Source organism: Panthera pardus, unplaced genomic scaffold, assembly GCF_024362965.1.
Source record: "Panthera pardus isolate Hobbes unplaced genomic scaffold, ASM2436296v1 HiC_scaffold_1, whole genome shotgun sequence".
Classification (NCBI taxonomy): Eukaryota; Metazoa; Chordata; class Mammalia; order Carnivora; family Felidae; genus Panthera; species Panthera pardus.
Window position 1 is genome coordinate 15,351,123 of NW_026526654.1, and position 15,245 is coordinate 15,366,367.

Sequence of the window (15,245 nt, forward strand, 5' to 3'; positions counted from 1 at the left end):
CTAGTGCATTTCTCAAAAACAGCGAGTCTCTCCAGGACAGTGAATAATGTGAATGTTAAAATTCTAGCATTCGTTCAACCAAAGTCATATGCAAAAATCACCCACAAAAGTCCAGCTAAGTTGCTTTTCTGAAAGACTGGAACTGTTTCAAGATGGGAAAACAAAAATACTTAAATAATAAAACTAAGAATGATTACATTAAAGCAAGCCCATTTCATTAACTTGCATTACGTTAAAATGATAATACAGCGTCAACTAATAGAGAATCAGAGAAGGAAATAAACAGAAAAGAAAAGAAAACTTTGGCTTTGTAAAACTACTAAGATTAATATAAATCTTTCCCGGAGTTTCCTGGTAGCCAGAGGAAATAGGAAATCGGAGGCTTTCTGGCTCCCCCCTTCTAATAAAGGGAGGTATATCAATTAGTCAGGAGAGGCAACTTTTTGTCTAATCTGAGTTTTCCCACATGCCTTTCATATTGAATATTGAACGTCATGGTAAAGGCTCTTCCAAAGCAGTTTGAAAAATGCAGTGATGTTCTACGTGTGCCTCTATGTTCTAACCATCTTTTATAAAAGCCGCTAGGAGACATTATTTCGCTTCACGAAGGCATGAAGATACTTTATCTGCCAAACTGTCAGCACCAAAAAGAGCGATTGGCATCCTCAAGCATCTTAAGGCATAGCCTCTAAGTTGTAACCACCGAGGGGCACAGTCTCTGAATGAGACACCTGCGTTGAGCCCCAGCTCTGCTCCTGTGTAGCTGTGTGAACAGGGCCAAGGTACTAAGGAGCCCGTGTGAGGGCTAACTTGCTCAGAGCATGTCTCATGCATATTAAGTGCACCAAGACGGCTTAGTCATTGTTATATTTATATATTAGTATTATTATCGATATGTCTTTTCAGAAGCAGAGATATTCTAGGTCACCAAACGTACTCTAATAAAGAGCGATCTGTGACCGGGTAGACAGCACAGCCTCTCGCTTCCCTCTTGCAGTTGGCAATCATAACGTGTTTTGAAGAATCATATTCTCTTGCAGCAGAGTCATTGTGAGAAAGGTTTTCAATGGGAGGGCAACATTAGTAATGCTTGTCACATCTCATTCTGGTGGAACGTAGAAAAGAAATAAAAGGAAAGAAGCTGTATTTAAATACACAATGATGTACTTTTCAAAGTGCAAAATAGAATATTCACGGTTGTAGGCAGTGGCGGGGGATAAAGCCCTCTTTATAGCATGGGTCACTGTGTCAGAAGCTAAGAGGCCAAATGACAGCCATAATGAAGTCTGGGGATATAGCATGTCACTTCTCTTGCGCCTGACATGCCCAGAGGTGTCCACTGGGTTAGGCTCATCACTAAGATCATGGAAATCCTGGGGCCGGAACAAAAGTTTTCTGCCATCCCTCAACCACATCGCTAAAATCAGCTTACAACCCATTTGCCCAAGACGTGCACAATGATCTAAGGCGAGATGTTCTATCCCTCTGGTATCACTTCGCACCCATGTTCGAAGTAAAAACCTGTTCTCTGCTTCCCCGGTGTCGCGTGTTGATCAAGTGAGACCTGGCCCAGTTAACAATGGATTGACATCACGATAGAACAAGGTACAGTGGGGACATCTCTGCTCACCCACTTCTGTTGGTTACTAGCTGCGGGGGATGGGGGGGAATTCATTTAAACCCCCCCGAACATGAGCTATATTTTCTTTGTGACGTGACAGTGTTAGTATCCATGCTACAGAGTTTTGCCATTATATTCAACATGTGCTGATTCTTTTTAAACAATTTTTTTAATGTTTATTTATTTTTGAGACAGAGAGAGACAGAGCATGAACAGGGGAGGGTCAGAGAGAGGGAGACACAGAATCAGAAGCGGGCTCCAGGCCCTGAGCTGTCAGCACAGAGCCTGACACGGGGCTTGAACTCACAACCCACGAGATCATGACCGGAGCCGAAGTCGGACGCCCCAACCGACCGAGCCACCCAGGCGCCCCAAACATGTGCTGATTCTTTCAACACATATTTATCTAATGCCTGTTGTGCGCCAGGCACTGATTTATATACTTAAATAATGATATAATGTATGAGAAATTGACCTTGAGGAAACCACCACCACCACCGTCATCATCATCATGATTGCAACTGCTTAAACTTTTTTCTGCAGGGATAATGTACGCGTCGCTGTGCTCTGTCCGCACACGGATGATCTCATTCTGTCTGCACACATTTCTACCTAGACCACAGTGCCAACTAACACCATTTTACAGAGGGGGGACTCCAGGCTCAGAGAGCTAAGTGACTTGGATATTTTCAGGCGAAACCAGTTTGCGTTGATTATCATGAAACACCATTCTCATAATCACAGTGTATTCTGAAGGTTTGGGGTGGGAAACCTCTAGGGGCCAATGAGTGTAGACAGGGATATCCAAGAATAGGATGCAGGCCCTGCTCCCGTTTTATATAATTATGTGAAACAGACGGGAAAGGCTAATGACTTTTCGTCCCAGTTGCATTGAACAAGATTAAAGATGCTGACACAGACTAAAGATCTGGGCTGAGGATTTCAGATCTCATTACCCATATCTCAAGCCATTGCCCGTCTCTTGGCATCATTCTTCTGCTCCGTAGTGCGACTTGTGCGTGCATGTGTGTGTGTGTGTGTGTGTGTGTGTATGCACCGCACTGCTGACTGGTTCTCCCGGTGAGGTCACAGAGCCCTGATGCCAAGCCCGCAAAAAGTTTTTGTATCCTCTTTAGAGACCCTAGAGTTGACAGCAGTCTTTGGGCCTTTTAGGGCCCGCTACTTGATTAACTGTTGATAGACCATCTGCGCTGTCCAGAGTTTCACATGGCATCTGCTGCAGCTCATCTGGAATCTTATGTTTAGACATATTTGTCCACTTACCAACAAGGTTCTTGGGTAAGCGGCAAGATCCGTGCGCGAGCCATTGTAGAATCAGAGGGAACAAACAGTTGCATTTGATCGGTTTTAGTTTCAAATTGGGAAAGCTAAAAATGTACAGGTTAACGTATCTTGCGCTTCATCTGTCCTCTAATCCTTCCACGTGGATTCGGAGCCCAACACAGCATCCACTTCCCTCACCTCATATTGCTCTGTATTCGGCCTTGTTGCTTTAATTCTGTGCAAGCTGGACTTCTGGCAATTGAATAAAATAAGATATGGGGACGTGTTGCAGATATGTCAGCTACGTCTCCAATATTACCAAAAAGATATTTATGGAAAACAGGTTGTTCCGTATACATTTTTCCTAAATTGGTTGGCCAACGTATTCCATTTGCACACCAAGCGCTCTTTGTAACGTAAGTCATATCCCAAAACTGCTTGCGGTCGCTATCACCGCGTAGAGGGTATACATCATACATTTCCTTATGAATAAGTCTTCAGTCTGTTAACGCAGTGAGCTAGTAATTGAGAGTGAACTGTCTCAAACAGGCACATATATAACAAATTAAAAACAAATATGTGTCTGTGTGTGTACACACACACACACACACACACACGCGCGCGCGCGCGCAAAATGTGCTCCAGGTTACTTTAAATCATACGGTGGGTCACGTCTGTTTGTACGAGTGGTTTTAAGAAACTGTAAACACGAAATAATATAAATCTTTACTTTTCCTGTGGAAAGGCTCTTGGATACATAAGCAATTTGTTTCTTAATTTCTTAAAGCCAGTACGTTTAGAAAGTTCTTTCTTACAAAAATAGACTATGGCATTTGTTTATTTTTTTTTTTCTGAAGAAAGAAGATATAAACTCAACCCATACCTTAATTCAGAGTTGAGCATGTTTGAATAGCCAATGATAAGGGATTTTAAAGACTTTTATTTTTATTATTTTTTTTAAAATTTTTTTAACGTTTATTTATTTTTGAGACAGAGAGAGACAGAGCATGAACGGGGGAGGGGCAGAGAGAGAGGGAGACACAGAATTGGAAGCAGGCTCCAGGCTCTGAGCCATCAGCCCAGAGTCCCACGCGGGGCTCGAACTCATGGACCGTGAGATCGTGACCTGAGCTGAAGTCAGACGCTTAACCGACTGAGCCACCCAGGCGCCCCTAAAGACTTTTAAATAAAGGTTTTGATGACACTAGAAATTGATCATAAAGTTGCATAAAATTAATATTCAGGGTTCCATATCATTTTTGTCACTTTCTTCACAAAACAATGGGCTTCTGCTCTTTGTCTTACTTTCTCTACTGTCATGCTATGTAACCCATCTAGAAGATAAGTACTATTATTGCAACAACCCACATGGTAATAGACATGAACTTACCCAATCATAAGGCATCATCCTCAACAAGCTCCACGCCAGCTCAAAAAAGGAACACGGAAGTACTACGGAATAGCAAAAATGACAAGGACAATGACAGCAGTGATGGTCATAAAATGAACAACAAAGTAAGGTATCACCTAGAAGAAATTGGGTGCTTAGGAAATTGCTATGTGACACTATGGAAAACTAGTATCTAAAAAGTTTGTTTTTCTAGGGGCTCCTGGGTGGCTCAGTCGGTTATGTGTCTGACTTCAGCTCAGGTTATGATCTCCTGATTCGTGAGTTCAAGCCCCGCATTGGGCTCTGTCCCAACAGCTCAGAGCCTGGAGCTGCTTCGGATGCTGCGTCTCCCTCTCTCTCTCTGCCCCTCCCCTGCTCACGCTCTGTCTGTCTGTCTCTCTCTCTCTCTCTCTCGAAAATAAATAAATAAAAATAAAATTTAAAAATAAATAAAAATAAAAAGTTTGTTTTCCTAAGGGTGAAAGCGATATTTTTTTAGTCTGTTTAGCATACTTCAACTTAGACCTGACAGAATTTCCAGGTTTTTAGAGGTACTTAGCCAATCAGCCACAACTTTGATGACTTAGGACAAAAATTTTTGATCAACATTATTAAAGGGCAAGGGACTGCTGTTCCTGCTTTGGGGAGGTTTTCAGTTCAGTTAGACTCTCTCTCACCATATACACATGCTTACACCCTAGTCCTTTTATTTATTATTGGAAGTGGCTTTTCCATACAGACTTTCTTCAATTTTCCACAGCTGTCTCTAAATTTCTTATAATTTTAGAAGTATAATAAAAAGTAATCTTGGAGTTCTGAACTTTGTGTTACAGAGAAGACTAGATACACTATAATTCGAAGGTAAAAATATACTTCAGCAACAATGTAGTGTCTTCTTATAGGGAATATGGAGGGAGGGATTTATTTAAGTAGTATTGCCAAAGGCTAGAACTATTTACTCTTTCTTTTTCTTATTAAATAGTGTTCAGAAAATAAATTTAAAATAATGAGAAATATTTCAACAGTACAAAGGCTTCCTTTTCTTGGTTTTCTTCGTCACTGGTAGACCATTCCTTTTTTAAAAATTACTTTTGGTTGGGGTGCCTGGGTGGCCCAGTCAGTTAGTGTTGGACTCTTGATTTCGGCTCAGGTCACGGTCTCACAATTTGTGAGATCGAGCCCTGCAGCAGGCTCTGCTTGGGATTCTCTCTCCTTCTCTCTCTGGCTCTCTCTGTCTCAAAATAAATAAAGAAACAGTAACAAAATGCTTTTTTTTTTTTTTTTCATTTGCCTGCATACATTGTGGGCAAAAGAGGAATTAAAGGAACATTAGATACATTGGAAAAGAACATTTAAAGTTTAAATTCTCTGGGATAAGTAGTAAAGGGAAAGACACAGGACAGTAAAATTATGAAGGACTTACTTCCCCAAATCAGACCTGGATTTGAATTTTGGCTCTTCTGTGGATTAGCTGGATTCCCCACAGTAACTGAATTAACTTGTGCGTGTTGATCCTTAAATGGAAATAAATATGGTTACTTATCCCACAGAGATGTTGCCAGATTCTTTGTTTTATTGAGATTGGGTTTATTTTGTGTGTGTGTGTGGTTTTTTGAAAGAAAGATTTCATGGCTTTTTTTGTATCATGGGGCATTGAAACATCTGAACAAATCAATGTCTGGGGGCGAGGCAGATGTTTTCCCCTTCACGTCTTTGGATTACTGAGCAACTTGTCAGTAGATTCAAACAAAAATAAACACAAGACAACTTTTTGCATTACTTCAGTCTTTCCAAGGCAGACGCTGGAAACTCCTCAGATGCAACTAATCTAGCATCCAAACACCACGCGGATACCTGTCGCTGCTGTGCCCTGAGCCCGCTCCCACCTCTGCCCTGCTGCTTTGGGGCTGGTATTCCATCATCTGGAGACATGTGCATAGTGTTGGGAAGAGGAGGAGGAGAAAATAAGAAGAGTGCCGGGCTGGGAAGAGGTCAGCCGAAGTTGTGCAGGGCAAGCCTGAACATGCCATTGGAGCAAACCCACACACCATTGAAGTTCTTCAGTGGGAACATCTGGCAGAACCCCATGATGGGGTCTTCACTGGGCTTGAGCTGGTCCACAACCATGCTGGCAACGTGGCTGGCTGGCTGGCTCAGGTCTGTGTGGTGCTGCTATGCTGGATTTTCTGGAACAGAAGGCTGGGCAACTTTTCCACAATGGCAGCTTTCCAATGGAATTGCTGTCCTTCCCATAATAAGGCATGACCATCAATATAACTGCACCTAGGGGCACCTGGGTAACGCTGTAGGCTGAGTGTGGGACTCTTGATTTCCACTCAGGTCACGGTCCCAGGGTCATGGGATCCAGCCCTTCTGTTGGACTCTGCACTAAGCATGGAACTTACTGAAGATTCTTTCTCTCCCCCTGCCCCTCTACCCTGCTCCCATTCTCTACCTAAAATTAAAAAAATAAAAATAGATATAAATCGCACCTAGTAGAGTTCTGTTGTTATCAAATAACTAGTGATAATGTTGAATGGAGCTGGTTCTAGTCTGCCCACAGATTGGCTTGTCTCCCATTCTGGGGCATCACTGGGCTTCTGCTGAGACCCGGTGCTGACTCCAGAGCCAGCAGGTGGCAGGACATGGGGCTGAGGTCGGCGAGACTGGGGCAGACTGGGCTAGGCCACACAGGGAGGGTCTGGAGCCCCCCAACGAGGTGTCTGGCACAGGGGGAAAGGCTGGGCCCAGCTCAGTCCATTGCAGGTGCCATGGGCACAGTACAGTGGGATAGGCACCTGTCTGTCCCTCTTGTGTCTCTGCATGACCCCGGCCCTGCATGTCTGCAGGACACAGGGCCAGGGTCTGGGGCCTGGGGATGCACAGCAGAGGCTCCAGGTGGCCCAAGCGCAGCTCCTTTGGCCCAGCCCCCTCCTGGATACCCTAACCCCTGACACTCACCCAGGGGCTGGCATGCATTAGGTATTTTTTATCATCTGCTATGCATCACATAACCTGTTTAATGGATCTGGTGGCACAGGATCATGACTGGAGATGACAAATAAATAGAAGGTGTTTTTTGGTAGAACGTACAATGGGGCCTTTGGTAAAAATTATTAAAGCAATGACCTGATTCAATTCAGTAACTTCTAGATGTCCCCCAAAAGGAGAAAATCAAAAGACATTAAGGAGCTGAGTTATCCGTTGACCCCAGGTTGATGTGCAGAAGAAATGGCAAAGATGGAGAATTAATCTCCTAATGTTTTAGATAAGACTATATCATATTGTGTCAATCTCCCTTTTTGTAGAAAACAATATCTGTGGTTAATTGTGAAGCTCCTGGTGTTGACAGAAGAAAGTTCAAAATGTATGGGAATGATAGTAGTCAGAATCCAGCCTCTGGGAGGAAAAAGGGTCCAATTTAGTCCCCAAAGGGAAGCATTTTAATGGGTCGGGATTAAAAATGCAAATGGTGATAGCCCTAAGAAGTGAGACCTGAAAATTAAGAATGTAGAAATACCGAAAGCTTTTTTGTTGCCACAGTAGGTCAACTCTCTGTTCTTCTTTTTGCGTGTCTCCTCTTGGCTCCTCCTTTTGGATTGCATTATTCTGTTCTCCTCTCCCTGGGAGGTCCGTTTGCACGGTGCACTAAAAGGACCAGGATCTCTTCCCCTTGACGGTTGCCTCCTAATATTTTCCCCACCCCTACCAGAAGGATAAGTGGGTACCAAGGTAACAGGCAGAGAGATGGATATTTGGGGCTGAGTACTCTTTCTGCACCTACTTCAGTCCATTGGGGTCTGATAGTTCAGCATTATAGAAGTGCTTCTCCAATTAAGCTGGCCATATGTGACATCGTATGCTGGTCTACTCAAAGCCACATGAGCAACATGCTACGTTTTCCCGAAAGATTTCAAGGCAGGGGAGAACCATTTATATCATGATGAATATGGACACATGAAGGCAGAATATTTGAAATTCACATACAAATGTTTAGGATAAAAACAAGGCTTCAAGACAATGTTATATGTTCAGTGTGATGCCTTAGACCCTGAATCTGGCTGGGGACAATGGAGGTCCGTGTGGGGGAGGTCACGGAGCGGAGTTGAGCAGAATGCTTGAAAGTTAAGGTCCCATGTTAACAAATAGTGCGTATTTGTCTATAGTGTACCCTTTAAACTATTTCTTTTGGGAACCCAAGTCATTGTCTTGGCCAAGACAGAAATACTCATCCTGGTCACTATCATCATGACCAAATACGTATGTAGTAATACTTTGTAAAATGTAGATCACAGAACAAATAGAAGGGTTGTTGTAGTTGTTGTTGTTATTTTTTTTAATGACTTATCTTTAGGTGCTTAATTCAAAGCAATATGGATGGGTTGATTTCTCTCTGTTAGAGAGAACACCCTTTAATTAAGTATTTCTTTTATAAGACTTGTGAAGGTGTATACATAAGTGTGTGTGTTTGCATACTTAGAATTATTTCCTACGAAAATTGGTTCTTTCTCTTTCGTAGTGCACCCTCAGAGTAAGCTATACCACAGTAATGGACATCTAGGACTAATAAATCATGGAATTACAGTGCTTATAACAATTTACTGTCCACATGGTAGATCCACAGTTGTTTGCATTAGTTTGTTTGTTTTCATCTACTGATACTTCTCCAGGAGAATTTTTATGAAACTCGTGGAAACAGAAAATTGGGAGAACTTCACTCAACAAACAGATGCCTGAACTGTGTTTCTCTGCTCTTGCAATGTTTATAATGGCTTAAATGTTTACACATGCATAAGGTACAGGAAATTCTCAAAACGGTAAGAATTTGTTTAGGCTGATCTAATTGGTTTATTGGCTTAGCTACAAGAGCTTTTGAAAAGCACATGTGGAACATCTTAAGGATTATTATTCTTTTTCAGTCTCAAATAAAATGAAGGCAGTAGTGTGTTTGACGAGTGTCTCTCTGAGCCCAACACGCACCACTGTGTGAAGATTGTTGTCTTCCAAGAATACGGTGCATATGAAAGCTTCACATCCATCTCTAATGACTAAATATCTCTACACAGCCTCATCTCTTTTGTCACACTAAGCGCCACCTAATGATGCCTGAGCCCCTGTTGCTTTTCCACTTTCCCCGATGCATCAGACAAATCTTTGCTAAAGTAAATACCACGTGGATCATGTCATGCTTTAGCCCTAGAACCTGCATGAACCCCTGTTCCCTCCATTCTCAAGACCAAACGATTCTGCCTGTATTTTCAATGTGTAAGATGTTCATTGTCGCTGTACTCTTACTATTTACACTTCTATTTGTGCATCTATGGTTAAAGACGATGTTTTTCTTTTCGTTTTACTTTAAGTAAGACCAGAGGCCCCACTTAAAGTTGTTATTAATGTACAGAAAAACTACAGGTGTGGAGACATCCCCAATAAATGTCAGGTCTGTGAATTTGTATGGAATTTGATTTATATGGAATTCCATCTTGAATTTCTTATAACTAGTCAACAGTCAGGAGCTAAAAGAGTATGACCACAAACAAGGCAACGGGCAAGATTGCTAATGAAAGTATAAAGCTGAGCCCAATAAATGGTGTGCTGCAAGTGCTTACCTGTTTACAGGTGTGGCCATTAGCTTTCTGTGTATCCACTATAATCATTTTATGGATATGTATGTAGCATGCTTTATTGGAAACACTTGCTGGAATATTTGACCTCTTAGAGACAGGACATGTTTGTAGTTGTCAACATTTTCAATGCAAATCAGAAAAGGATAAAATTAAAATATGTAAATGCTTTTAGTTTTCTAAAATTTGAAAAAATTAATTTTTGAGGTTGATTTCCTAGTCTTAATACTACTTTCTTATTCTTTATTCCAGTCACTATAATGGATGACGGGATAAACACAAGGGAGTTACACAGATCAGTAGAAATATTAACTTCAATAAAACCATTTATTTCTCATTCAGATAGTGGTAGCTTTGCATGAATTTGGTGCTCTACATTCTTTCAAAAAACCCCAAAACACTAACATTTGGGAAATGTGAATTGGAGATAAACTGTCATCATCATAATTCCTGCTGTTCAAGAAAAATTACATCTAAGTTGGAAAAATCATTAAACTTTGATACATTCAACGATCGCAACCATAGTAGAGGTAGACATATATTTCGTCATTTGCAACTGTGACATGGGATATTTGTTCACTAACTTTAAAAACACCTTAAATCCAGGGGTTCCTGGGTGGCTCCGTTGGTTAAGTGTCTGACTTTGGCTCAGGTCACGACCTCCCAGTTTGTGGGTTGGAGCCCCGCGTCGGGCTGTCTGCTGTCAGAGCGGAGCCCGCTTCAGATCCTCTGTCCCCACCGCCTCTCTCAAAAATAAATAATAAAACTTAATAAAAAATTTAAAAAATAATATAAACACCTTAAATCCATTGGTGAGTCAGCTCAAACATCTATAAGTGCGTATACTCAAACAGGTATTCAGCATGTATCAAGAGCTGCGTTATTTAACAGGTTTGAAAACTCAACACTCACGCTACACTCTGTGGGTGCTAGCAGTTTAGTTGATATTCTCAGTTCAATTGGCCAGTATGTAGCCTCTTCATGGCTTTTCCACAGAATTTTTAAAAAAAAATTAAACACGAGTACCTTTTAGTTGTTTACAGTTTGTGGAATGTGTGTGTGTGTGTGTGTGTGTGTGTGTGTGTGTGTATTCAAATATGCATACAAGAGAGTACACAATGTGGTGTATTTTTGTCAATATTGGAAATATTTATAGAACGAGCAGAAAGCATAACAAATAAAACCAAGGCACTCCTACTATTATGTAAACTTGGTAAGAAAATGTGCTTTTCTTGTTTATATCTAGCAACTTATAAAGGGGCTGGCTTACAGTAGGTACTTAATAGGTATCTGTTGAAGGGAAAAAGAAGGCATGACTATCTCTGCTTTATAAAATAGTTGGGGTCTGATAGGATGTTCTGAGTGCTGGAATCTGCTTACACCTTATCGAGGGACCCCACAGACCTTAGCAAAAAGCATCTGTTTCAGATCCCAGTATTGCCAAGTTGAATTCTGGTACCAATGCTCATACTACCTCTGTGACCGTGGACAAGATATTTAAACATCTAACGCCCAAGGCAACTCCTTTATGAAATCAGGAGAATGCACTTACTGCTAGGATGTTGAATTAAATGAGTAACATATATACATTGCCAAGAATCGTGCCTGGCCTGAAATAGACAATAAATCTTGTTATCATTCCTTTCATTCTAGAAGCAACATGGGTACCTAATTGTGGTGTCATACGTAGGTCTGTTACCCTTGCTTCTATCTGGGTATCTCTGAACCACTCTTCCCTGCTTTGATCTAATCTGTGACCACTGTGTAAAGTGACCAAAGAACTAACGCCCAATTCAAATACTAGTAACAGTGAATGGTTTAATACTTAAAGGACAACTAGTCATTTTTGAAGGAAATGAATTGAAGATTGAAAAGTCTTACCACATTGGAATAAAGATATTATGATAAACTTTTAGATATAGTGTCAAAACAATGAGCAAGATCGTTTTAACTAGGAGCATGACCTTCCAAATGACATAATACCATTTGATGTGGTTACTTGTGCTCTATATGAACCTGTGATTGGAATAAATGTTATCAAATATCTTAGGATAAAAAGTTAACTTTTTTCTCACTTCAACCTTGACAATGAGTTTGAGACATATATCTGAGTAAGAAGGTGGATTTATGGAGAACTGGTAGGCTTCTGTCTCTTTGGAATTTCTGTACATCGTGGAGAAAGGAAAAGCAAGAAACAGATGTATGGCTACGGTACCTACTTTTGGGATGTTCTAGTTGTGGCTTTGAACATAACTGGTATAATATAGATGCTGATTAGGAAAACCTGGTAATATCAGGTTGTGACTTTCCACTGGATCTATGTCTTGTCATTAAATTACCAGATGCCCTGTGGAGCAGGTCAAGGATTTCCAACGGATGTTAGAACAGATATGTGAAAACACAGTTGGAAGAGAGGAAAACTTGCCTTTAAAGATAACAACTGCATCAGTTCAAGGGTTGTTCCCATGCAGAAAATTTGGGAATCTGCACGTGGTAAATCTTGGCTAATGACTGACCACGAGTACATAAAAGATATTTTAAAAATGATGAAATTAGAATAATAAGACCATCTATTTGCAGAAGTATTCTGAGTATCGGTTAAGCTAATTAAGCTAATAACACAGACCACGGAGTCTCTATCCCAGTCTGTCTCAATCTTAAGAACATTATATGGCTCAGTTCCAAGTTCCATCCAAAAAGGGATTTATGTCCAGGATCTTAACTTGGGGCATGCAGTTACAGGAGGCCTTTGCTATGTCTTGGCACCCTCAGTGAATCTCCTATTCCTAGGGAAGACATAAGAAATTTACATTAGTAGTGTAAAAATTACCAACAGCTCACCCAAGTCACCCACTGTCTGTTACCATTAAGTAATTAAATGTATATCGACTGCCCACATTGTCTTGAGAATCTCCAGAAGGCCCCGAGCCATAAGGATGAACCAAGAAGGACACATATAGCTTTTGGAAATAATCAGCTATAAAGAAGCTGTTATAAAAGCTATATATAAAAAAAAGAAATGTATAGAATACTTTTTGAGAACATAGCAGAGAATATTGGCTTCTACCCAGGAAAAGGGGGAAGGTCAGTAGATGCTTCCATGTTTCAAAAACAATGAGTAAATGTTTCTACAAAAACTAAAGAATAACTGTTTTGGGGGGTTTGGTCTTTTGGGAAGGTTCAAGTAAGACACTATTTAAGACACTACTACCATGGCATAGCATATATTAGGGGACGATGACAAAGGAGGGAGCTGAAAAGATGGCCACGGTCTGACATGTGTTGGCCCTGTGTGCCAAGTTAAGGAGTTAGCCTTATAGTATTCTAAATCATAAAGAGCTTTAAGGAATTTTGAGCAGGGGACAAGTCGGATTGGATCTGGATTTTGTCCAGAGCACTCTCAGTGATGTGAAAAACAATACATAGGTGGGCAGGATAGGGGGCAGGGAAAATAGTTGGAAGTCTGTCGCATCAATTTGGTCCAGAAGTGATGGGGTTCAAATCAAAGCGGTGTGGGTTAATATGGAAGAAGGCCCCTGGGAATTATAGTCCCTTGGGTAGGAAACGATGTGTCCAACTAAAATTCAGGGTTTTGTTAAGGAGGGAGAAGAGAAGTAATAGTGTGCCGAGTAAGTCACGTTCTCTGCCATTGTCAACAAGAACGAGTCAATGACACCAGAAACAATTTTCCATCCACCCTTCCCATAGTTCTGGCCTCTGCTAAAACCGACGGTCTGGCCCAACGTGACAACATTTACATTGGAGTGCTACACGACAGTAATTCCAATGTTTTTAAACTTGGGGTTTGAAAGTTTGTCTTGGCAGATTTCCCTCAGTTTGGGTTTGGTTTGTTTGGCCAGAAAGTGGCATATTCAGACAGGCTTAAATCCCAACCGTAGCAAACACAATCTTAGGCTTTTCAGATTCTATAGTTCAACACACCAGTGATCCTAGGTAGACGGCGCTGGATTACACGTGGGACGTGCTGGCAAGATGGGGGGATTAGGTCATGAATACAGCATCACTGGCTGCCTGGCAGAGGGGTGGGAAGAAAATGGTGTCCAGAGTCTGGAACCTTGGTGCGGGCCTGACTCTGCTACTGGCTTGTTTTTTATCCACTGGAGGAAAATACATCAAGCGTCAGCTTTTGTGTGAACTGCAAAATAGTTCAGTTTTAGACAAACTCCATAAATAATCGCCTATCCATTCCTTTTTCATTTCGATTTCATTATCTAGAAAATTTCATAGGCAAAGCACACTTCTGCTTTGTGCCTGTATCCTCTGCTTATCTCCCGCAGTAAAACAGCCTTGTTGATCACTTAAAGCGTATTTTCTGGGTATTTATGTGTATGTGGCATTGCCGGCTTAAATGAAATGATTACTGGCATTTGATAATTTAATGAATCTTTATTTTTCCTGGAACCGAGAACATTGCTGCTGTAAAGGAAATGATTATGAATGTTTCATTAAAAGAAAATCCGGTAATCAAATATAATATAGAATTAAGAGAAGTGCATGTGGCTTAGTGTTCTGGAGTACATAATGTCTTTCGGCAGAAAGCAATCTATTATAAAAGAAATATCCAGCCGTTGTCACCTTGATGACTCTTTGGTCCAAAGGCATCTGCGACTGATATATGGACACTAATAGCTAAGTTCCTCTTGTCTTGGAACTTGTAGAACTCTTCCAGAAGCTGGGTTCTGAGAAGAGCAGTCATCTCATTTCACTGGGTTGTGAGGAGGAAATAAAACATGTATATGAACGCACATTGGATGTTCCAAGTAAAACACAAATGTTTGTGATTGTTCTTCTCATCGCATGAGACAGAGTTTCCATTGGTTAGAAGGGCTCAGAGAGGCTGCACGAAGCTTCTGGAGGCAGATCTGGCCATACGCGTAGAATCGGAGGGTTTGACTCATGGATGATACAAATGGGTAACCTTGCTTCAATTGCCCAAGGAAAGCCATCCGTCTCACTAAGGGGACTGGGTAATGGTGCCATAAAACACACTTGCGGACGGTTCTAGCGAGAAATATGAAAGTTGGAATGGACAAGGAAAATTACCTATTGCAGCCCAAGATGCTTGCTTTAAAAATTGCACAGGGGATATTGATCTGACCAAGAATGGCCAGAAATATACATGGGAGCTGCATATCTGTGCATATATATGTATGTACATATATACGCACATTATATTTATCTTTGTGGCCGAGAAAAAAAGGAAAAAGATGAGCATTCGACCTATAAAACAACCCTACAAATGTGATTCACCCAGAGAGCAGTATTTGTGTTAGAATGATTTAATTGTGCGTTCAGTGCTAGATGT

At 41.2% G+C, this 15,245-nt stretch overlaps 1 pseudogene; it reads right to left on the reverse strand.

The window, feature by feature from the left end:
• Window positions 1–6,287: 6,287 nt before the first annotated feature.
• On the reverse strand, window positions 6,288–6,875 carry LOC109263992 (nuclear transport factor 2-like; annotated as a pseudogene).
• Between the last annotated feature and the right edge of the window lie 8,370 nt (window positions 6,876–15,245).